Source organism: Hyla sarda, unplaced genomic scaffold, assembly GCF_029499605.1.
Source record: "Hyla sarda isolate aHylSar1 unplaced genomic scaffold, aHylSar1.hap1 scaffold_1903, whole genome shotgun sequence".
Classification (NCBI taxonomy): domain Eukaryota; kingdom Metazoa; phylum Chordata; class Amphibia; order Anura; family Hylidae; genus Hyla; species Hyla sarda.
The window spans coordinates 38,801-63,177 of record NW_026608557.1 but is presented as its reverse complement, the minus strand read 5'-3'; the positions used below and the strand labels follow the sequence as shown (position 1 = coordinate 63,177).

The window sequence follows — 24,377 nt, the reverse complement described above, 5'->3', positions numbered from 1 at the left end:
TGTTGCATCCATCTAGAACCCTCAGAACTACAGTGCTATGATGTCACTCACTTCCACAGGCCTTGCAGAGTGTAAACAACAACAACCCAGCTTTGTTGTGTATGTAACCATAGGGATTTGTGATGTCACCTAGAACCTTCACAGCAGCGACAGCTTTATGAGGAGCATCAGCACTGCTCTGCCTGAGCAGAACCATCACCGCCATAGGTTGTCAAATAACCCGGGTTTAACCCACACAGGTAAGTCCAATGGGGTGCAGGCATGTCCTCTATGCTTACAGCTTCCCGTGGGTGTTGGTTTGATACCGTTTGGGGACAGCCAAGGAGGCATCTGCAGGCAACAAAGGTAGGTGTGTGCTTGTGTGTGTGTTTCCTATGCAGATCCTAAGCCCAGTGTCACATGCAAGTAGGAGGAGTAAGAAGGGTTCCTGGCAAATCCGGGTTATGGATTGCATTTAAAAAGGCCCCGTGGGAGTGCAATGGGCCCCTGTCTTGCTGCTTAGCAATAATGGTATGGGTTTAGGTTCTGCTGTGTGTACTGGTGGTTGACTGCCCCCCAGCCCAGAGTGTGCATGGAAAATTGTCTGGCAGCCTCCCTGACAGCAAGCAGTGATAGTGCCCATGAAGGGGACCTTGTTGGGCCCGCCCCTTTCACGGTTATCGCTTCTCGGCCTTTTGGCTAAGATCAAGTGTAGTATCTGTTCTTATCAGTTTAATATCTGATACGTCCCCTATCTGGGGACCATATATTAAATGGATTTTTGAGAACGGGGGCCGATTTCGAAGCTTGCTTCCGTCGCCCTATGCATTGACCCGATATGGCAGTATCTTCGGGTACAGTGCACCACCCCCTTACAGGGTTAAAAAGAAAGATTCCTACTTTCATTGCTACCTGCTTGCTGGCTAGCCAGCTAGCCAGCCCTGTGGGCCTTGCTGCTGCTGCTGCTGCAGCCAAAAAACAAAAGGTGGTGCTGCTTCTGCTTCTGCTTCTGCTTGTGTCTGGCCGCTGTTGGAGCGTCCAGGCACAGGACTTCTGCTGCTGCTGACTAAATGGCCTCCTTAATTGGATCATTTGAGTAGCCAGCACACCTGTGCAGGTAGGGCATGACATGATAGGCAGCTGCCTTGATAGCGGGTGGGTGCTGAATGTTCCTAATTGACAAAATAAGATTAATGCTTATGAAGAAATATAAAATCTCATCCCTTCCCCAATATCGCGCCACACCCCTACCCCTTAATTCCCTGGTTGAACTTGATGGACATATGTCTTTTTTCGACCGTACTAACTATGTAACTATGTAACATAACATGGGGGGGGGGGGTCTCCTGGCTGTTCACACAGGTGTGTCATTGCTGTACATTGACCATGCATTGCTTCTGTGGTATTGCAAAGGCAAAGACAAATGCTTCCAGCCATCCATTGCACTAATGGATTGGTCATCAGCTGGCTGTCTATGTCCCGCATCAATATAGACCAAAGTACAGAGGGTTAGGCTATGCTATTGTGCACCTACCTGATGCATCAGAAGGTGCGAGGCCCTTGCTAAATTCTGTGCACAGACTTTGAGATCTATGCTTTAGACTGTATCTAAACCTGCTCCAACATGGACTGACATTCTGGCCTACTTTCAGCCGATGCGACTTGTCTGTCGCTGAACAGTCGCTTTTTATGTATTCAGCACCTATGTATAATGTTGTAAAAATGCTCTAGAAGCTAAAGTCGCAGAAATGTCACACATATTTGGCCTGCAACTTTCTGTGCGACAAATTCAGACAGGAAAAATCAGTATAAATCCTTAGAAAATTATCCCCCAGTGTCTCCATCTGCTGGCGGTATTGAATAAGCATTGCTGCACTGATGGGGTATGCATTAGACGAAAAAAAGAAGAAAAAGAAGAATAATACGCCCAGAAAAGAGGCGAAAAGGAGAAAAACGTAAAAAAACGTGAAAAAAAAGTAAGAGGAAGAGAAGGGAAAAAAAGGTGGAAATGGGTTTAAAAGTGATTTCGGCGGAGAAATATATATATATATATATATATATGTATATATATATACGCGCACACACACACATATATATAAACGTATTCTCCGTTGAGATATTGCAGCCGCTGCTGTGTCCAGGCCCAGGAGCCTTAGCACTGTGCTGTGATGTCACTCAATACCACTGACATCACTAGGTGTAAACAACATCTCTCCTTTGCTGTGTATGTGACTATGGAGCTGTTTGGTGATGTCGTCTATTATGGCCTTCATAGAAGCAACAGGAGATTGTTGCATCCATCTAGAACCCTCAGAACTACAGTGCTATGATGTCACTCACTTCCACAGGCCTTGCAGAGTGTAAACAACAACAACCCAGCTTTGTTGTGTATGTAACCATAGGGATTTGTGATGTCACCTAGAACCTTCACAGCAGCGACAGCTTTATGAGGAGCATCAGCACTGCTCTGCCTGAGCAGAACCATCACCGCCATAGGTTGTCAAATAACCCGGGTTTAACCCACACAGGTAAGTCCAATGGGGTGCAGGCATGTCCTCTATGCTTACAGCTTCCCGTGGGTGTTGGTTTGATACCGTTTGGGGACAGCCAAGGAGGCATCTGCAGGCAACAAAGGTAGGTGTGTGCTTGTGTGTGTGTTTCCTATGCAGATCCTAAGCCCAGTGTCACATGCAAGTAGGAGGAGTAAGAAGGGTTCCTGGCAAATCCGGGTTATGGATTGCATTTAAAAAGGCCCCGTGGGAGTGCAATGGGCCCCTGTCTTGCTGCTTAGCAATAATGGTATGGGTTTAGGTTCTGCTGTGTGTACTGGTGGTTGACTGCCCCCCAGCCCAGAGTGTGCATGGAAAATTGTCTGGCAGCCTCCCTGACAGCAAGCAGTGATAGTGCCCATGAAGGGGACCTTGTTGGGCCCGCCCCTTTCACGGTTATCGCTTCTCGGCCTTTTGGCTAAGATCAAGTGTAGTATCTGTTCTTATCAGTTTAATATCTGATACGTCCCCTATCTGGGGACCATATATTAAATGGATTTTTGAGAACGGGGGCCGATTTCGAAGCTTGCTTCCGTCGCCCTATGCATTGACCCGATATGGCAGTATCTTCGGGTACAGTGCACCACCCCCTTACAGGGTTAAAAAGAAAGATTCCTACTTTCATTGCTACCTGCTTGCTGGCTAGCCAGCTAGCCAGCCCTGTGGGCCTTGCTGCTGCTGCTGCTGCAGCCAAAAAACAAAAGGTGGTGCTGCTGCTGCTTCTGCTTCTGCTTGTGTCTGGCCGCTGTTGGAGCGTCCAGGCACAGGACTTCTGCTGCTGCTGACTAAATGGCCTCCTTAATTGGATCATTTGAGTAGCCAGCACACCTGTGCAGGTAGGGCATGACATGATAGGCAGCTGCCTTGATAGCGGGTGGGTGCTGAATGTTCCTAATTGACAAAATAAGATTAATGCTTATGAAGAAATATAAAATCTCATCCCTTCCCCAATATCGCGCCACACCCCTACCCCTTAATTCCCTGGTTGAACTTGATGGACATATGTCTTTTTTCGACCGTACTAACTATGTAACTATGTAACATAACATGGGGGGGGGGGGTCTCCTGGCTGTTCACACAGGTGTGTCATTGCTGTACATTGACCATGCATTGCTTCTGTGGTATTGCAAAGGCAAAGACAAATGCTTCCAGCCATCCATTGCACTAATGGATTGGTCATCAGCTGGCTGTCTATGTCCCGCATCAATATAGACCAAAGTACAGAGGGTTAGGCTATGCTATTGTGCACCTACCTGATGCATCAGAAGGTGCGAGGCCCTTGCTAAATTCTGTGCACAGACTTTGAGATCTATGCTTTAGACTGTATCTAAACCTGCTCCAACATGGACTGACATTCTGGCCTACTTTCAGCCGATGCGACTTGTCTGTCGCTGAACAGTCGCTTTTTATGTATTCAGCACCTATGTATAATGTTGTAAAAATGCTCTAGAAGCTAAAGTCGCAGAAATGTCACACATATTTGGCCTGCAACTTTCTGTGCGACAAATTCAGACAGGAAAAATCAGTATAAATCCTTAGAAAATTATCCCCCAGTGTCTCCATCTGCTGGCGGTATTGAATAAGCATTGCTGCACTGATGGGGTATGCATTAGACGAAAAAAAAGAAGAAAAAGAAGAATAATACGCCCAGAAAAGAGGCGAAAAGGAGAAAAACGTAAAAAAACGTGAAAAAAAAGTAAGAGGAAGAGAAGGGAAAAAAAGGTGGAAATGGGTTTAAAAGTGATTTCGGCGGAGAAATATATATATATATATATATATATATATATATATATATATATACGCGCACACACACACATATATATAAACGTATTCTCCGTTGAGATATTGCAGCCGCTGCTGTGTCCAGGCCCAGGAGCCTTAGCACTGTGCTGTGATGTCACTCAATACCACTGACATCACTAGGTGTAAACAACATCTCTCCTTTGCTGTGTATGTGACTATGGAGCTGTTTGGTGATGTCGTCTATTATGGCCTTCATAGAAGCAACAGGAGATTGTTGCATCCATCTAGAACCCTCAGAACTACAGTGCTATGATGTCACTCACTTCCACAGGCCTTGCAGAGTGTAAACAACAACAACCCAGCTTTGTTGTGTATGTAACCATAGGGATTTGTGATGTCACCTAGAACCTTCACAGCAGCGACAGCTTTATGAGGAGCATCAGCACTGCTCTGCCTGAGCAGAACCATCACCGCCATAGGTTGTCAAATAACCCGGGTTTAACCCACACAGGTAAGTCCAATGGGGTGCAGGCATGTCCTCTATGCTTACAGCTTCCCGTGGGTGTTGGTTTGATACCGTTTGGGGACAGCCAAGGAGGCATCTGCAGGCAACAAAGGTAGGTGTGTGCTTGTGTGTGTGTTTCCTATGCAGATCCTAAGCCCAGTGTCACATGCAAGTAGGAGGAGTAAGAAGGGTTCCTGGCAAATCCGGGTTATGGATTGCATTTAAAAAGGCCCCGTGGGAGTGCAATGGGCCCCTGTCTTGCTGCTTAGCAATAATGGTATGGGTTTAGGTTCTGCTGTGTGTACTGGTGGTTGACTGCCCCCCAGCCCAGAGTGTGCATGGAAAATTGTCTGGCAGCCTCCCTGACAGCAAGCAGTGATAGTGCCCATGAAGGGGACCTTGTTGGGCCCGCCCCTTTCACGGTTATCGCTTCTCGGCCTTTTGGCTAAGATCAAGTGTAGTATCTGTTCTTATCAGTTTAATATCTGATACGTCCCCTATCTGGGGACCATATATTAAATGGATTTTTGAGAACGGGGGCCGATTTCGAAGCTTGCTTCCGTCGCCCTATGCATTGACCCGATATGGCAGTATCTTCGGGTACAGTGCACCACCCCCTTACAGGGTTAAAAAGAAAGATTCCTACTTTCATTGCTACCTGCTTGCTGGCTAGCCAGCTAGCCAGCCCTGTGGGCCTTGCTGCTGCTGCTGCTGCAGCCAAAAAACAAAAGGTGGTGCTGCTGCTGCTTCTGCTTCTGCTTGTGTCTGGCCGCTGTTGGAGCGTCCAGGCACAGGACTTCTGCTGCTGCTGACTAAATGGCCTCCTTAATTGGATCATTTGAGTAGCCAGCACACCTGTGCAGGTAGGGCATGACATGATAGGCAGCTGCCTTGATAGCGGGTGGGTGCTGAATGTTCCTAATTGACAAAATAAGATTAATGCTTATGAAGAAATATAAAATCTCATCCCTTCCCCAATATCGCGCCACACCCCTACCCCTTAATTCCCTGGTTGAACTTGATGGACATATGTCTTTTTTCGACCGTACTAACTATGTAACTATGTAACATAACATGGGGGGGGGGGGTCTCCTGGCTGTTCACACAGGTGTGTCATTGCTGTACATTGACCATGCATTGCTTCTGTGGTATTGCAAAGGCAAAGACAAATGCTTCCAGCCATCCATTGCACTAATGGATTGGTCATCAGCTGGCTGTCTATGTCCCGCATCAATATAGACCAAAGTACAGAGGGTTAGGCTATGCTATTGTGCACCTACCTGATGCATCAGAAGGTGCGAGGCCCTTGCTAAATTCTGTGCACAGACTTTGAGATCTATGCTTTAGACTGTATCTAAACCTGCTCCAACATGGACTGACATTCTGGCCTACTTTCAGCCGATGCGACTTGTCTGTCGCTGAACAGTCGCTTTTTATGTATTCAGCACCTATGTATAATGTTGTAAAAATGCTCTAGAAGCTAAAGTCGCAGAAATGTCACACATATTTGGCCTGCAACTTTCTGTGCGACAAATTCAGACAGGAAAAATCAGTATAAATCCTTAGAAAATTATCCCCCAGTGTCTCCATCTGCTGGCGGTATTGAATAAGCATTGCTGCACTGATGGGGTATGCATTAGACGAAAAAAAAGAAGAAAAAGAAGAATAATACGCCCAGAAAAGAGGCGAAAAGGAGAAAAACGTAAAAAAACGTGAAAAAAAAGTAAGAGGAAGAGAAGGGAAAAAAAGGTGGAAATGGGTTTAAAAGTGATTTCGGCGGAGAAATATATATATATATATATATATATATATATATATATACGCGCACACACACACATATATATAAACGTATTCTCCGTTGAGATATTGCAGCCGCTGCTGTGTCCAGGCCCAGGAGCCTTAGCACTGTGCTGTGATGTCACTCAATACCACTGACATCACTAGGTGTAAACAACATCTCTCCTTTGCTGTGTATGTGACTATGGAGCTGTTTGGTGATGTCGTCTATTATGGCCTTCATAGAAGCAACAGGAGATTGTTGCATCCATCTAGAACCCTCAGAACTACAGTGCTATGATGTCACTCACTTCCACAGGCCTTGCAGAGTGTAAACAACAACAACCCAGCTTTGTTGTGTATGTAACCATAGGGATTTGTGATGTCACCTAGAACCTTCACAGCAGCGACAGCTTTATGAGGAGCATCAGCACTGCTCTGCCTGAGCAGAACCATCACCGCCATAGGTTGTCAAATAACCCGGGTTTAACCCACACAGGTAAGTCCAATGGGGTGCAGGCATGTCCTCTATGCTTACAGCTTCCCGTGGGTGTTGGTTTGATACCGTTTGGGGACAGCCAAGGAGGCATCTGCAGGCAACAAAGGTAGGTGTGTGCTTGTGTGTGTGTTTCCTATGCAGATCCTAAGCCCAGTGTCACATGCAAGTAGGAGGAGTAAGAAGGGTTCCTGGCAAATCCGGGTTATGGATTGCATTTAAAAAGGCCCCGTGGGAGTGCAATGGGCCCCTGTCTTGCTGCTTAGCAATAATGGTATGGGTTTAGGTTCTGCTGTGTGTACTGGTGGTTGACTGCCCCCCAGCCCAGAGTGTGCATGGAAAATTGTCTGGCAGCCTCCCTGACAGCAAGCAGTGATAGTGCCCATGAAGGGGACCTTGTTGGGCCCGCCCCTTTCACGGTTATCGCTTCTCGGCCTTTTGGCTAAGATCAAGTGTAGTATCTGTTCTTATCAGTTTAATATCTGATACGTCCCCTATCTGGGGACCATATATTAAATGGATTTTTGAGAACGGGGGCCGATTTCGAAGCTTGCTTCCGTCGCCCTATGCATTGACCCGATATGGCAGTATCTTCGGGTACAGTGCACCACCCCCTTACAGGGTTAAAAAGAAAGATTCCTACTTTCATTGCTACCTGCTTGCTGGCTAGCCAGCTAGCCAGCCCTGTGGGCCTTGCTGCTGCTGCTGCTGCTGCAGCCAAAAAACAAAAGGTGGTGCTGCTGCTGCTTCTGCTTCTGCTTGTGTCTGGCCGCTGTTGGAGCGTCCAGGCACAGGACTTCTGCTGCTGCTGACTAAATGGCCTCCTTAATTGGATCATTTGAGTAGCCAGCACACCTGTGCAGGTAGGGCATGACATGATAGGCAGCTGCCTTGATAGCGGGTGGGTGCTGAATGTTCCTAATTGACAAAATAAGATTAATGCTTATGAAGAAATATAAAATCTCATCCCTTCCCCAATATCGCGCCACACCCCTACCCCTTAATTCCCTGGTTGAACTTGATGGACATATGTCTTTTTTCGACCGTACTAACTATGTAACTATGTAACATAACATGGGGGGGGGGGGGTCTCCTGGCTGTTCACACAGGTGTGTCATTGCTGTACATTGACCATGCATTGCTTCTGTGGTATTGCAAAGGCAAAGACAAATGCTTCCAGCCATCCATTGCACTAATGGATTGGTCATCAGCTGGCTGTCTATGTCCCGCATCAATATAGACCAAAGTACAGAGGGTTAGGCTATGCTATTGTGCACCTACCTGATGCATCAGAAGGTGCGAGGCCTTTGCTAAATTCTGTGCACAGACTTTGAGATCTATGCTTTAGACTGTATCTAAACCTGCTCCAACATGGACTGACATTCTGGCCTACTTTCAGCCGATGCGACTTGTCTGTCGCTGAACAGTCGCTTTTTATGTATTCAGCACCTATGTATAATGTTGTAAAAATGCTCTAGAAGCTAAAGTCGCAGAAATGTCACACATATTTGGCCTGCAACTTTCTGTGCGACAAATTCAGACAGGAAAAATCAGTATAAATCCTTAGAAAATTATCCCCCAGTGTCTCCATCTGCTGGCGGTATTGAATAAGCATTGCTGCACTGATGGGGTATGCATTAGACGAAAAAAAAGAAGAAAAAGAAGAATAATACGCCCAGAAAAGAGGCGAAAAGGAGAAAAACGTAAAAAAACGTGAAAAAAAAGTAAGAGGAAGAGAAGGGAAAAAAAGGTGGAAATGGGTTTAAAAGTGATTTCGGCGGAGAAATATATATATATATATATATATATATATATATATATATATATACGCGCACACACACACATATATATAAACGTATTCTCCGTTGAGATATTGCAGCCGCTGCTGTGTCCAGGCCCAGGAGCCTTAGCACTGTGCTGTGATGTCACTCAATACCACTGACATCACTAGGTGTAAACAACATCTCTCCTTTGCTGTGTATGTGACTATGGAGCTGTTTGGTGATGTCGTCTATTATGGCCTTCATAGAAGCAACAGGAGATTGTTGCATCCATCTAGAACCCTCAGAACTACAGTGCTATCATGTCACTCACTTCCACAGGCCTTGCAGAGTGTAAACAACAACAACCCAGCTTTGTTGTGTATGTAACCATAGGGATTTGTGATGTCACCTAGAACCTTCACAGCAGCGACAGCTTTATGAGGAGCATCAGCACTGCTCTGCCTGAGCAGAACCATCACCGCCATAGGTTGTCAAATAACCCGGGTTTAACCCACACAGGTAAGTCCAATGGGGTGCAGGCATGTCCTCTATGCTTACAGCTTCCCGTGGGTGTTGGTTTGATACCGTTTGGGGACAGCCAAGGAGGCATCTGCAGGCAACAAAGGTAGGTGTGTGCTTGTGTGTGTGTTTCCTATGCAGATCCTAAGCCCAGTGTCACATGCAAGTAGGAGGAGTAAGAAGGGTTCCTGGCAAATCCGGGTTATGGATTGCATTTAAAAAGGCCCCGTGGGAGTGCAATGGGCCCCTGTCTTGCTGCTTAGCAATAATGGTATGGGTTTAGGTTCTGCTGTGTGTACTGGTGGTTGACTGCCCCCCAGCCCAGAGTGTGCATGGAAAATTGTCTGGCAGCCTCCCTGACAGCAAGCAGTGATAGTGCCCATGAAGGGGACCTTGTTGGGCCCGCCCCTTTCACGGTTATCGCTTCTCGGCCTTTTGGCTAAGATCAAGTGTAGTATCTGTTCTTATCAGTTTAATATCTGATACGTCCCCTATCTGGGGACCATATATTAAATGGATTTTTGAGAACGGGGGCCGATTTCGAAGCTTGCTTCCGTCGCCCTATGCATTGACCCGATATGGCAGTATCTTCGGGTACAGTGCACCACCCCCTTACAGGGTTAAAAAGAAAGATTCCTACTTTCATTGCTACCTGCTTGCTGGCTAGCCAGCTAGCCAGCCCTGTGGGCCTTGCTGCTGCTGCTGCTGCAGCCAAAAAACAAAAGGTGGTGCTGCTGCTGCTTCTGCTTCTGCTTGTGTCTGGCCGCTGTTGGAGCGTCCAGGCACAGGACTTCTGCTGCTGCTGACTAAATGGCCTCCTTAATTGGATCATTTGAGTAGCCAGCACACCTGTGCAGGTAGGGCATGACATGATAGGCAGCTGCCTTGATAGCGGGTGGGTGCTGAATGTTCCTAATTGACAAAATAAGATTAATGCTTATGAAGAAATATAAAATCTCATCCCTTCCCCAATATCGCGCCACACCCCTACCCCTTAATTCCCTGGTTGAACTTGATGGACATATGTCTTTTTTCGACCGTACTAACTATGTAACTATGTAACATAACATGGGGGGGGGGGGGTCTCCTGGCTGTTCACACAGGTGTGTCATTGCTGTACATTGACCATGCATTGCTTCTGTGGTATTGCAAAGGCAAAGACAAATGCTTCCAGCCATCCATTGCACTAATGGATTGGTCATCAGCTGGCTGTCTATGTCCCGCATCAATATAGACCAAAGTACAGAGGGTTAGGCTATGCTATTGTGCACCTACCTGATGCATCAGAAGGTGCGAGGCCCTTGCTAAATTCTGTGCACAGACTTTGAGATCTATGCTTTAGACTGTATCTAAACCTGCTCCAACATGGACTGACATTCTGGCCTACTTTCAGCCGATGCGACTTGTCTGTCGCTGAACAGTCGCTTTTTATGTATTCAGCACCTATGTATAATGTTGTAAAAATGCTCTAGAAGCTAAAGTCGCAGAAATGTCACACATATTTGGCCTGCAACTTTCTGTGCGACAAATTCAGACAGGAAAAATCAGTATAAATCCTTAGAAAATTATCCCCCAGTGTCTCCATCTGCTGGCGGTATTGAATAAGCATTGCTGCACTGATGGGGTATGCATTAGACGAAAAAAAAGAAGAAAAAGAAGAATAATACGCCCAGAAAAGAGGCGAAAAGGAGAAAAACGTAAAAAAACGTGAAAAAAAAGTAAGAGGAAGAGAAGGGAAAAAAAGGTGGAAATGGGTTTAAAAGTGATTTCGGCGGAGAAATATATATATATATATATATATATATATATATATATATATATATATATGCGCACACACACACATAGATATAAACGTATTCTCCGTTGAGATATTGCAGCCGCTGCTGTGTCCAGGCCCAGGAGCCTTAGCACTGTGCTGTGATGTCACTCAATACCACTGACATCACTAGGTGTAAACAACATCTCTCCTTTGCTGTGTATGTGACTATGGAGCTGTTTGGTGATGTCGTCTATTATGGCCTTCATAGAAGCAACAGGAGATTGTTGCATCCATCTAGAACCCTCAGAACTACAGTGCTATGATGTCACTCACTTCCACAGGCCTTGCAGAGTGTAAACAACAACAACCCAGCTTTGTTGTGTATGTAACCATAGGGATTTGTGATGTCACCTAGAACCTTCACAGCAGCGACAGCTTTATGAGGAGCATCAGCACTGCTCTGCCTGAGCAGAACCATCACCGCCATAGGTTGTCAAATAACCCGGGTTTAACCCACACAGGTAAGTCCAATGGGGTGCAGGCATGTCCTCTATGCTTACAGCTTCCCGTGGGTGTTGGTTTGATACCGTTTGGGGACAGCCAAGGAGGCATCTGCAGGCAACAAAGGTAGGTGTGTGCTTGTGTGTGTGTTTCCTATGCAGATCCTAAGCCCAGTGTCACATGCAAGTAGGAGGAGTAAGAAGGGTTCCTGGCAAATCCGGGTTATGGATTGCATTTAAAAAGGCCCCGTGGGAGTGCAATGGGCCCCTGTCTTGCTGCTTAGCAATAATGGTATGGGTTTAGGTTCTGCTGTGTGTACTGGTGGTTGACTGCCCCCCAGCCCAGAGTGTGCATGGAAAATTGTCTGGCAGCCTCCCTGACAGCAAGCAGTGATAGTGCCCATGAAGGGGACCTTGTTGGGCCCGCCCCTTTCACGGTTATCGCTTCTCGGCCTTTTGGCTAAGATCAAGTGTAGTATCTGTTCTTATCAGTTTAATATCTGATACGTCCCCTATCTGGGGACCATATATTAAATGGATTTTTGAGAACGGGGGCCGATTTCGAAGCTTGCTTCCGTCGCCCTATTCATTGACCCGATATGGCAGTATCTTCGGGTACAGTGCACCACCCCCTTACAGGGTTAAAAAGAAAGATTCCTACTTTCATTGCTACCTGCTTGCTGGCTAGCCAGCTAGCCAGCCCTGTGGGCCTTGCTGCTGCTGCTGCTGCAGCCAAAAAACAAAAGGTGCTGCTGCTGCTGCTTCTGCTTCTGCTTGTGTCTGGCCGCTGTTGGAGCGTCCAGGCACAGGACTTCTGCTGCTGCTGACTAAATGGCCTCCTTAATTGGATCATTTGAGTAGCCAGCACACCTGTGCAGGTAGGGCATGACATGATAGGCAGCTGCCTTGATAGCGGGTGGGTGCTGAATGTTCCTAATTGACAAAATAAGATTAATGCTTATGAAGAAATATAAAATCTCATCCCTTCCCCAATATCGCGCCACACCCCTACCCCTTAATTCCCTGGTTGAACTTGATGGACATATGTCTTTTTTCGACCGTACTAACTATGTAACTATGTAACATAACATGGGGGGGGGGGGGTCTCCTGGCTGTTCACACAGGTGTGTCATTGCTGTACATTGACCATGCATTGCTTCTGTGGTATTGCAAAGGCAAAGACAAATGCTTCCAGCCATCCATTGCACTAATGGATTGGTCATCAGCTGGCTGTCTATGTCCCGCATCAATATAGACCAAAGTACAGAGGGTTAGGCTATGCTATTGTGCACCTACCTGATGCATCAGAAGGTGCGAGGCCCTTGCTAAATTCTGTGCACAGACTTTGAGATCTATGCTTTAGACTGTATCTAAACCTGCTCCAACATGGACTGACATTCTGGCCTACTTTCAGCCGATGCGACTTGTCTGTCGCTGAACAGTCGCTTTTTATGTATTCAGCACCTATGTATAATGTTGTAAAAATGCTCTAGAAGCTAAAGTCGCAGAAATGTCACACATATTTGGCCTGCAACTTTCTGTGCGACAAATTCAGACAGGAAAAATCAGTATAAATCCTTAGAAAATCATCCCCCAGTGTCTCCATCTGCTGGCGGTATTGAATAAGCATTGCTGCACTGATGGGGTATGCATTAGACGAAAAAAAAGAAGAAAAAGAAGAATAATACGCCCAGAAAAGAGGCGAAAAGGAGAAAAACGTAAAAAAACGTGAAAAAAAAGTAAGAGGAAGAGAAGGGAAAAAAAGGTGGAAATGGGTTTAAAAGTGATTTCGGCGGAGAATATATATATATATATATATATATATATATATATATATATATATACGCGCACACACACACATATATATAAACGTATTCTCCGTTGAGATATTGCAGCCGCTGCTGTGTCCAGGCCCAGGAGCCTTAGCACTGTGCTGTGATGTCACTCAATACCACTGACATCACTAGGTGTAAACAACATCTCTCCTTTGCTGTGTATGTGACTATGGAGCTGTTTGGTGATGTCGTCTATTATGGCCTTCATAGAAGCAACAGGAGATTGTTGCATCCATCTAGAACCCTCAGAACTACAGTGCTATGATGTCACTCACTTCCACAGGCCTTGCAGAGTGTAAACAACAACAACCCAGCTTTGTTGTGTATGTAACCATAGGGATTTGTGATGTCACCTAGAACCTTCACAGCAGCGACAGCTTTATGAGGAGCATCAGCACTGCTCTGCCTGAGCAGAACCATCACCGCCATAGGTTGTCAAATAACCCGGGTTTAACCCACACAGGTAAGTCCAATGGGGTGCAGGCATGTCCTCTATGCTTACAGCTTCCCGTGGGTGTTGGTTTGATACCGTTTGGGGACAGCCAAGGAGGCATCTGCAGGCAACAAAGGTAGGTGTGTGCTTGTGTGTGTGTTTCCTATGCAGATCCTAAGCCCAGTGTCACATGCAAGTAGGAGGAGTAAGAAGGGTTCCTGGCAAATCCGGGTTATGGATTGCATTTAAAAAGGCCCCGTGGGAGTGCAATGGGCCCCTGTCTTGCTGCTTAGCAATAATGGTATGGGTTTAGGTTCTGCTGTGTGTACTGGTAATTGACTGCCCCCCAGCCCAGAGTGTGCATGGAAAATTGTCTGGCAGCCTCCCTGACAGCAAGCAGTGATAGTGCCCATGAAGGGGACCTTGTTGGGCCCGCCCCTTTCACGGTTATCGCTTCTCGGCCTTTTGGCTAAGATCAAGTGTAGTATCTGTTCTTATCAGTTTAATATCTGATACGTCCCCTATCTGGGGACCATATATTAAATGGATTTTTGAGAACGGGGGCCGATTTCGAAGCTTGCTTCCGTCGCCCTATGCATTGACCCGATATGGCAGTATCTTCGGGTACAGTGCACCACCCCCTTACAGGGTTAAAAAGAAAGATTCCTACTTTCATTGCTACCTGCTTGCTGGCTAGCCAGCTAGCCAGCCCTGTGGGCCTTGCTGCTGCTGCTGCAGCCAAAAAACAAAAGGTGCTGCTGCTGCTGCTTCTGCTTCTGCTTGTGTCTGGCCGCTGTTGGAGCGTCCAGGCACAGGACTTCTGCTGCTGCTGACTAAATGGCCTCCTTAATTGGATCATTTGAGTAGCCAGCACACCTGTGCAGGTAGGGCATGACATGATAGGCAGCTGCCTTGATAGCGGGTGGGTGCTGAATGTTCCTAATTGACAAAATAAGATTAATGCTTATGAAGAAATATAAAATCTCATCCCTTCCCCAATATCGCGCCACACCCCTACCCCTTAATTCCCTGGTTGAACTTGATGGACATATGTCTTTTTTCGACCGTACTAACTATGTAACTATGTAACATAACATGGGGGGGGGGGGGTCTCCTGGCTGTTCACACAGGTGTGTCATTGCTGTACATTGACCATGCATTGCTTCTGTGGTATTGCAAAGGCAAAGACAAATGCTTCCAGCCATCCATTGCACTAATGGATTGGTCATCAGCTGGCTGTCTATGTCCCGCATCAATATAGACCAAAGTACAGAGGGTTAGGCTATGCTATTGTGCACCTACCTGATGCATCAGAAGGTGCGAGGCCCTTGCTAAATTCTGTGCACAGACTTTGAGATCTATGCTTTAGACTGTATCTAAACCTGCTCCAACATGGACTGACATTCTGGCCTACTTTCAGCCGATGCGACTTGTCTGTCGCTGAACAGTCGCTTTTTATGTATTCAGCACCTATGTATAATGTTGTAAAAATGCTCTAGAAGCTAAAGTCGCAGAAATGTCACACATATTTGGCCTGCAACTTTCTGTGCGACAAATTCAGACAGGAAAAATCAGTATAAATCCTTAGAAAATTATCCCCCAGTGTCTCCATCTGCTGGCGGTATTGAATAAGCATTGCTGCACTGATGGGGTATGCATTAGACGAAAAAAAAGAAGAAAAAGAAGAATAATACGCCCAGAAAAGAGGCGAAAAGGAGAAAAACGTAAAAAAACGTGAAAAAAAAGTAAGAGGAAGAGAAGGGAAAAAAAGGTGGAAATGGGTTTAAAAGTGATTTCGGCGGAGAATATATATATATATATATATATATATATATATATATATATATATATACGCGCACACACACACATATATATAAACGTATTCTCCGTTGAGATATTGCAGCCGCTGCTGTGTCCAGGCCCAGGAGCCTTAGCACTGTGCTGTGATGTCACTCAATACCACTGACATCACTAGGTGTAAACAACATCTCTCCTTTGCTGTGTATGTGACTATGGAGCTGTTTGGTGATGTCGTCTATTATGGCCTTCATAGAAGCAACAGGAGATTGTTGCATCCATCTAGAACCCTCAGAACTACAGTGCTATGATGTCACTCACTTCCACAGGCCTTGCAGAGTGTAAACAACAACAACCCAGCTTTGTTGTGTATGTAACCATAGGGATTTGTGATGTCACCTAGAACCTTCACAGCAGCGACAGCTTTATGAGGAGCATCAGCACTGCTCTGCCTGAGCAGAACCATCACCGCCATAGGTTGTCAAATAACCCGGGTTTAACCCACACAGGTAAGTCCAATGGGGTGCAGGCATGTCCTCTATGCTTACAGCTTCCCGTGGGTGTTGGTTTGATACCGTTTGGGGACAGCCAAGGAGGCATCTGCAGGCAACAAAGGTAGGTGTGTGCTTGTGTGTGTGTTTCCTATGCAGATCCTAAGCCCAGTGTCACATGCAAGTAGGAGGAGTAAGAAGGGTTCCTGGCAAATCCGGGTTATGGATTGCATTTAAAAAGGCCCCGTGGGAGTGCAATGGGCCCCTGTCTTGCTGCTTAGCAATAATGGTATGGGTTTAGGTTCTGCTGTGTGTACTGGTGGTTGACTGCCCCCCAGCCCAGAGTGTGCATGGAAAATTGTCTGGCAGCCTCCCTGACAGCAAGCAGTGATAGTGCCCATGAAGGGGACCTTGTTGGGCCCGCCCCTTTCACGGTTATCGCTTCTCGGCCTTTTGGCTAAGATCAAGTGTAGTATCTGTTCTTATCAGTTTAATATCTGATACGTCCCCTATCTGGGGACCATATATTAAATGGATTTTTGAGAACGGGGGCCGATTTCGAAGCTTGCTTCCGTCGCCCTATGCATTGACCCGATATGGCAGTATCTTCGGGTACAGTGCACCACCCCCTTACAGGGTTAAAAAGAAAGATTCCTACTTTCATTGCTACCTGCTTGCTGGCTAGCCAGCTAGCCAGCCCTGTGGGCCTTGCTGCTGCTGCTGCTGCTGCAGCCAAAAAACAAAAGGTGGTGCTGCTGCTGCTTCTGCTTCTGCTTGTGTCTGGCCGCTGTTGGAGCGTCCAGGCACAGGACTTCTGCTGCTGCTGACTAAATGGCCTCCTTAATTGGATCATTTGAGTAGCCAGCACACCTGTGCAGGTAGGGCATGACATGATAGGCAGCTGCCTTGATAGCGGGTGGGTGCTGAATGTTCCTAATTGACAAAATAAGATTAATGCTTATGAAGAAATATAAAATCTCATCCCTTCCCCAATATCGCGCCACACCCCTACCCCTTAATTCCCTGGTTGAACTTGATGGACATATGTCTTTTTTCGACCGTACTAACTATGTAACTATGTAACATAACATGGGGGGGGGGGGTCTCCTGGCTGTTCACACAGGTGTGTCATTGCTGTACATTGACCATGCATTGCTTCTGTGGTATTGCAAAGGCAAAGACAAATGCTTCCAGCCATCCATTGCACTAATGGATTGGTCATCAGCTGGCTGTCTATGTCCCGCATCAATATAGACCAAAGTACAGAGGGTTAGGCTATGCTATTGTGCACCTACCTGATGCATCAGAAGGTGCGAGGCCCTTGCTAAATTCTGTGCACAGACTTTGAGATCTATGCTTTAGACTGTATCTAAACCTGCTCCAACATGGACTGACATTCTGGCCTACTTTCAGCCGATGCGACTTGTCTGTCGCTGAACAGTCGCTTTTTATGTATTCAGCACCTATGTATAATGTTGTAAAAATGCTCTAGAAGCTAAAGTCGCAGAAATGTCACACATATTTGGCCTGCAACTTTCTGTGCGACAAATTCAGACAGGAAAAATCAGTATAAATCCTTAGAAAATTATCCCCCAGTGTCTCCATCTGCTGGCGGTATTGAATAAGCATTGCTGCACTGATGGGGTATGCATTAGACGAAAAAAAAGAAGAAAAAGAAGAATAATACGCCCAGAAAAGAGGCGAAAAGGAGAAAAACGTAAAAAAACGTGAAAAAAAAGTAAGAGGAAGAGAAGGGAAAAAAAGGTGGAAATGGGTTTAAAAGTGATTTCGGCGGAGAAATATATATATATATATATATATATATATATATATACGCGCACACACACACATATATATAAACGTATTCTCCGTTGAGATATTGCAGCCGCTGCTGTGTCCAGGCCCAGGAGCCTTAGCACTGTGCTGTGATGTCACTCAATACCACTGACATCACTAGGTGTAAACAACATCTCTCCTTTGCTGTGTATGTGACTATGGAGCTGTTTGGTGATGTCGTCTATTATGGCCTTCATAGAAGCAACAGGAGATTGTTGCATCCATCTAGAACCCTCAGAACTACAGTGCTATGATGTCACTCACTTCCACAGGCCTTGCAGAGTGTAAACAACAACAACCCAGCTTTGTTGTGTATGTAACCATAGGGATTTGTGATGTCACCTAGAACCTTCACAGCAGCGACAGCTTTATGAGGAGCATCAGCACTGCTCTGCCTGAGCAGAACCATCACCGCCATAGGTTGTCAAATAACCCGGGTTTAACCCACACAGGTAAGTCCAATGGGGTGCAGGCATGTCCTCTATGCTTACAGCTTCCCGTGGGTGTTGGTTTGATACCGTTTGGGGACAGCCAAGGAGGCATCTGCAGGCAACAAAGGTAGGTGTGTGCTTGTGTGTGTGTTTCCTATGCAGATCCTAAGCCCAGTGTCACATGCAAGTAGGAGGAGTAAGAAGGGTTCCTGGCAAATCCGGGTTATGGATTGCATTTAAAAAGGCCCCGTGGGAGTGCAATGGGCCCCTGTCTTGCTGCTTAGCAATAATGGTATGGGTTTAGGTTCTGCTGTGTGTACTGGTGGTTGACTGCCCCCCAGCCCAGAGTGTGCATGGAAAATTGTCTGGCAGCCTCCCTGACAGCAAGCAGTGATAGTGCCCATGAAGGGGACCTTGTTGGGCCCGCCCCTTTCACGGTTATCGCTTCTCGGCCTTTTGGCTAAGATCAAGTGTAGTATCTGTTCTTATCAGTTTAATATCTGATACGTCCCCTATCTGGGGACCATATATTAAATGGATTTTTGAGAACGGGGGCCGATTTCGAAGCTTGCTTCCGTCGCCCTATGCATTGACCCGATATGGCAGTATCTTCGGGTACAGTGCACCACCCCCTTACAGGGTTAAAAAGAAAGATTCCTACTTTCATTGCTACCTGCTTGCTGGCTAGCCAGCTAGCCAGCCCTGTGGGCCTTGCTGCTGCTGCTGCTGCAGCCAAAAAACAAAAGGTGGTGCTGCTGCTGCTTCTGCTTGTGTCTGGCCGCTGTTGGAGCGTCCAGGCACAGGACTTCTGCTGCTGCTGACTAAATGGCCTCCTTAATTGGATCATTTGAGTAGCCAGCACACCTGTGCAGGTAGGGCATGACATGATAGGCAGCTGCCTTGATAGCGGGTGGGTGCTGAATGTTCCTAATTGACAAAATAAGATTAATGCTTATGAAGAAATATAAAATCTCATCCCTTCCCCAATATCGCGCCACACCCCTACCCCTTAATTCCCTGGTTGAACTTGATGGACATATGTCTTTTTTCGACCGTACTAACTATGTAACTATGTAACATAACATGGGGGGGGGGGGGTCTCCTGGCTGTTCACACAGGTGTGTCATTGCTGTACATTGACCATGCATTGCTTCTGTGGTATTGCAAAGGCAAAGACAAATGCTTCCAGCCATCCATTGCACTAATGGATTGGTCATCAGCTGGCTGTCTATGTCCCGCATCAATATAGACCAAAGTACAGAGGGTTAGGCTATGCTATTGTGCACCTACCTGATGCATCAGAAGGTGCGAGGCCCTTGCTAAATTCTGTGCACAGACTTTGAGATCTATGCTTTAGACTGTATCTAAACCTGCTCCAACATGGACTGACATTCTGGCCTACTTTCAGCCGATGCGACTTGTCTGTCGCTGAACAGTCGCTTTTTATGTATTCAGCACCTATGTATAATGTTGTAAAAATGCTCTAGAAGCTAAAGTCGCAGAAATGTCACACATATTTGGCCTGCAACTTTCTGTGCGACAAATTCAGACAGGAAAAATCAGTATAAATCCTTAGAAAATTATCCCCCAGTGTCTCCATCTGCTGGCGGTATTGAATAAGCATTGCTGCACTGATGGGGTATGCATTAGACGAAAAAAAAGAAGAAAAAGAAGAATAATACGCCCAGAAAAGAGGCGAAAAGGAGAAAAACGTAAAAAAACGTGAAAAAAAAGTAAGAGGAAGAGAAGGGAAAAAAAGGTGGAAATGGGTTTAAAAGTGATTTCGGCGGAGAAATATATATATATATATATATATGTATATATATATACGCGCACACACACACATATATATAAACGTATTCTCCGTTGAGATATTGCAGCCGCTGCTGTGTCCAGGCCCAGGAGCCTTAGCACTGTGCTGTGATGTCACTCAATACCACTGACATCACTAGGTGTAAACAACATCTCTCCTTTGCTGTGTATGTGACTATGGAGCTGTTTGGTGATGTCGTCTATTATGGCCTTCATAGAAGCAACAGGAGATTGTTGCATCCATCTAGAACCCTCAGAACTACAGTGCTATGATGTCACTCACTTCCACAGGCCTTGCAGAGTGTAAACAACAACAACCCAGCTTTGTTGTGTATGTAACCATAGGGATTTGTGATGTCACCTAGAACCTTCACAGCAGCGACAGCTTTATGAGGAGCATCAGCACTGCTCTGCCTGAGCAGAACCATCACCGCCATAGGTTGTCAAATAACCCGGGTTTAACCCACACAGGTAAGTCCAATGGGGTGCAGGCATGTCCTCTATGCTTACAGCTTCCCGTGGGTGTTGGTTTGATACCGTTTGGGGACAGCCAAGGAGGCATCTGCAGGCAACAAAGGTAGGTGTGTGCTTGTGTGTGTGTTTCCTATGCAGATCCTAAGCCCAGTGTCACATGCAAGTAGGAGGAGTAAGAAGGGTTCCTGGCAAATCCGGGTTATGGATTGCATTTAAAAAGGCCCCGTGGGAGTGCAATGGGCCCCTGTCTTGCTGCTTAGCAATAATGGTATGGGTTTAGGTTCTGCTGTGTGTACTGGTGGTTGACTGCCCCCCAGCCCAGAGTGTGCATGGAAAATTGTCTGGCAGCCTCCCTGACAGCAAGCAGTGATAGTGCCCATGAAGGGGACCTTGTTGGGCCCGCCCCTTTCACGGTTATCGCTTCTCGGCCTTTTGGCTAAGATCAAGTGTAGTATCTGTTCTTATCAGTTTAATATCTGATACGTCCCCTATCTGGGGACCATATATTAAATGGATTTTTGAGAACGGGGGCCGATTTCGAAGCTTGCTTCCGTCGCCCTATGCATTGACCCGATATGGCAGTATCTTCGGGTACAGTGCACCACCCCCTTACAGGGTTAAAAAGAAAGATTCCTACTTTCATTGCTACCTGCTTGCTGGCTAGCCAGCTAGCCAGCCCTGTGGGCCTTGCTGCTGCTGCTGCTGCTGCAGCCAAAAAACAAAAGGTGGTGCTGCTGCTGCTTCTGCTTCTGCTTGTGTCTGGCCGCTGTTGGAGCGTCCAGGCACAGGACTTCTGCTGCTGCTGACTAAATGGCCTCCTTAATTGGATCATTTGAGTAGCCAGCACACCTGTGCAGGTAGGGCATGACATGATAGGCAGCTGCCTTGATAGCGGGTGGGTGCTGAATGTTCCTAATTGACAAAATAAGATTAATGCTTATGAAGAAATATAAAATCTCATCCCTTCCCCAATATCGCGCCACACCCCTACCCCTTAATTCCCTGGTTGAACTTGATGGACATATGTCTTTTTTCGACCGTACTAACTATGTAACATAACATGGGGGGGGGGGGTCTCCTGGCTGTTCACACAGGTGTGTCATTGCTGTACATTGACCATGCATTGCTTCTGTGGTATTGCAAAGGCAAAGACAAATGCTTCCAGCCATCCATTGCACTAATGGATTGGTCATCAGCTGGCTGTCTATGTCCCGCATCAATATAGACCAAAGTACAGAGGGTTAGGCTATGCTATTGTGCACCTACCTGATGCATCAGAAGGTGCGAGGCCCTTGCTAAATTCTGTGCACAGACTTTGAGATCTATGCTTTAGACTGTATCTAAACCTGCTCCAACATGGACTGACATTCTGGCCTACTTTCAGCCGATGCGACTTGTCTGTCGCTGAACAGTCGCTTTTTATGTATTCAGCACCTATGTATAATGTTGTAAAAATGCTCTAGAAGCTAAAGTCGCAGAAATGTCACACATATTTGGCCTGCAACTTTCTGTGCGACAAATTCAGACAGGAAAAATCAGTATAAATCCTTAGAAAATTATCCCCCAGTGTCTCCATCTGCTGGCGGTATTGAATAAGCATTGCTGCACTGATGGGGTATGCATTAGACGAAAAAAAAAGAAGAAAAAGAAGAATAATACGCCCAGAAAAGAGGCGAAAAGGAGAAAAACGTAAAAAAACGTGAAAAAAAAGTAAGAGGAAGAGAAGGGAAAAAAAGGTGGAAATGGGTTTAAAAGTGATTTCGGCGGAGAAATATATATATATATATATATATATATATATATATATACGCGCACACACACACATATATATAAACGTATTCTCCGTTGAGATATTGCAGCCGCTGCTGTGTCCAGGCCCAGGAGCCTTAGCACTGTGCTGTGATGTCACTCAATACCACTGACATCACTAGGTGTAAACAACATCTCTCCTTTGCTGTGTATGTGACTATGGAGCTGTTTGGTGATGTCGTCTATTATGGCCTTCATAGAAGCAACAGGAGATTGTTGCATCCATCTAGAACCCTCAGAACTACAGTGCTATGATGTCACTCACTTCCACAGGCCTTGCAGAGTGTAAACAACAACAACCCAGCTTTGTTGTGTATGTAACCATAGGGATTTGTGATGTCACCTAGAACCTTCACAGCAGCGACAGCTTTATGAGGAGCATCAGCACTGCTCTGCCTGAGCAGAACCATCACCGCCATAGGTTGTCAAATAACCCGGGTTTAACCCACACAGGTAAGTCCAATGGGGTGCAGGCATGTCCTCTATGCTTACAGCTTCCCGTGGGTGTTGGTTTGATACCGTTTGGGGACAGCCAAGGAGGCATCTGCAGGCAACAAAGGTAGGTGTGTGCTTGTGTGTGTGTTTCCTATGCAGATCCTAAGCCCAGTGTCACATGCAAGTAGGAGGAGTAAGAAGGGTTCCTGGCAAATCCGGGTTATGGATTGCATTTAAAAAGGCCCCGTGGGAGTGCAATGGGCCCCTGTCTTGCTGCTTAGCAATAATGGTATGGGTTTAGGTTCTGCTGTGTGTACTGGTGGTTGACTGCCCCCCAGCCCAGAGTGTGCATGGAAAATTGTCTGGCAGCCTCCCTGACAGCAAGCAGTGATAGTGCCCATGAAGGGGACCTTGTTGGGCCCGCCCCTTTCATGGTTATCGCTTCTCGGCCTTTTGGCTAAGATCAAGTGTAGTATCTGTTCTTATCAGTTTAATATCTGATACGTCCCCTATCTGGGGACCATATATTAAATGGATTTTTGAGAACGGGGGCCGATTTCGAAGCTTGCTTCCGTCGCCCTATGCATTGACCCGATATGGCAGTATCTTCGGGTACAGTGCACCACCCCCTTACAGGGTTAAAAAGAAAGATTCCTACTTTCATTGCTACCTGCTTGCTGGCTAGCCAGCTAGCCAGCCCTGTGGGCCTTGCTGCTGCTGCTGCTGCAGCCAAAAAACAAAAGGTGGTGCTGCTGCTGCTTCTGCTTCTGCTTGTGTCTGGCCGCTGTTGGAGCGTCCAGGCACAGGACTTCTGCTGCTGCTGACTAAATGGCCTCCTTAATTGGATCATTTGAGTAGCCAGCACACCTGTGCAGGTAGGGCATGACATGATAGGCAGCTGCCTTGATAGCGGGTGGGTGCTGAATGTTCCTAATTGACAAAATAAGATTAATGCTTATGAAGAAATATAAAATCTCATCCCTTCCCCAATATCGCGCCACACCCCTACCCCTTAATTCCCTGGTTGAACTTGATGGACATATGTCTTTTTTCGACCGTACTAACTATGTAACTATGTAACATAACATGGGGGGGGGGGTCTCCTGGCTGTTCACACAGGTGTGTCATTGCTGTACATTGACCATGCATTGCTTCTGTGGTATTGCAAAGGCAAAGACAAATGCTTCCAGCCATCCATTGCACTAATGGATTGGTCATCAGCTGGCTGTCTATGTCCCGCATCAATATAGACCAAAGTACAGAGGGTTAGGCTATGCTATTGTGCACCTACCTGATGCATCAGAAGGTGCGAGGCCCTTGCTAAATTCTGTGCACAGACTTTGAGATCTATGCTTTAGACTGTATCTAAACCTGCTCCAACATGGACTGACATTCTGGCCTACTTTCAGCCGATGCGACTTGTCTGTCGCTGAAC

At 46.4% G+C, this 24,377-nt stretch overlaps 11 non-coding genes across 11 annotated transcripts; all 11 read left to right on the top strand.

Annotated features, from left to right (window-relative positions):
- Positions 1–658: 658 nt before the first annotated feature.
- Positions 659–849, top strand: LOC130316106 (U2 spliceosomal RNA). The gene has a single exon (XR_008863486.1). It is a non-coding gene; the product is annotated as a U2 spliceosomal RNA (small nuclear RNA).
- Positions 850–2,926: 2,077 nt separating this feature from the next.
- Positions 2,927–3,117, top strand: LOC130316105 (U2 spliceosomal RNA). Its single transcript, XR_008863485.1, has one exon. It is a non-coding gene; the product is annotated as a U2 spliceosomal RNA (small nuclear RNA).
- Positions 3,118–5,201: 2,084 nt separating this feature from the next.
- LOC130316104 (U2 spliceosomal RNA) lies at positions 5,202–5,392 on the top strand. The gene has a single exon (XR_008863484.1). It is a non-coding gene; the product is annotated as a U2 spliceosomal RNA (small nuclear RNA).
- Positions 5,393–7,470: 2,078 nt separating this feature from the next.
- LOC130316102 (U2 spliceosomal RNA) lies at positions 7,471–7,661 on the top strand. Its single transcript, XR_008863482.1, has one exon. It is a non-coding gene; the product is annotated as a U2 spliceosomal RNA (small nuclear RNA).
- A 2,088-nt stretch (positions 7,662–9,749) lies between these two features.
- LOC130316100 (U2 spliceosomal RNA) lies at positions 9,750–9,940 on the top strand. The gene has a single exon (XR_008863481.1). It is a non-coding gene; the product is annotated as a U2 spliceosomal RNA (small nuclear RNA).
- Positions 9,941–12,029: 2,089 nt separating this feature from the next.
- LOC130316108 (U2 spliceosomal RNA) lies at positions 12,030–12,220 on the top strand. The gene has a single exon (XR_008863488.1). It is a non-coding gene; the product is annotated as a U2 spliceosomal RNA (small nuclear RNA).
- A 2,086-nt stretch (positions 12,221–14,306) lies between these two features.
- LOC130316099 (U2 spliceosomal RNA) lies at positions 14,307–14,497 on the top strand. Its single transcript, XR_008863480.1, has one exon. It is a non-coding gene; the product is annotated as a U2 spliceosomal RNA (small nuclear RNA).
- Positions 14,498–16,582: 2,085 nt separating this feature from the next.
- On the top strand, positions 16,583–16,773 carry LOC130316098 (U2 spliceosomal RNA). The gene has a single exon (XR_008863479.1). It is a non-coding gene; the product is annotated as a U2 spliceosomal RNA (small nuclear RNA).
- A 2,079-nt stretch (positions 16,774–18,852) lies between these two features.
- Positions 18,853–19,043, top strand: LOC130316097 (U2 spliceosomal RNA). The gene has a single exon (XR_008863478.1). It is a non-coding gene; the product is annotated as a U2 spliceosomal RNA (small nuclear RNA).
- A 2,071-nt stretch (positions 19,044–21,114) lies between these two features.
- Positions 21,115–21,305, top strand: LOC130316096 (U2 spliceosomal RNA). The gene has a single exon (XR_008863477.1). It is a non-coding gene; the product is annotated as a U2 spliceosomal RNA (small nuclear RNA).
- Positions 21,306–23,379: 2,074 nt separating this feature from the next.
- Positions 23,380–23,570, top strand: LOC130316095 (U2 spliceosomal RNA). The gene has a single exon (XR_008863476.1). It is a non-coding gene; the product is annotated as a U2 spliceosomal RNA (small nuclear RNA).
- The last annotated feature ends 807 nt before the right edge of the window (positions 23,571–24,377 follow it).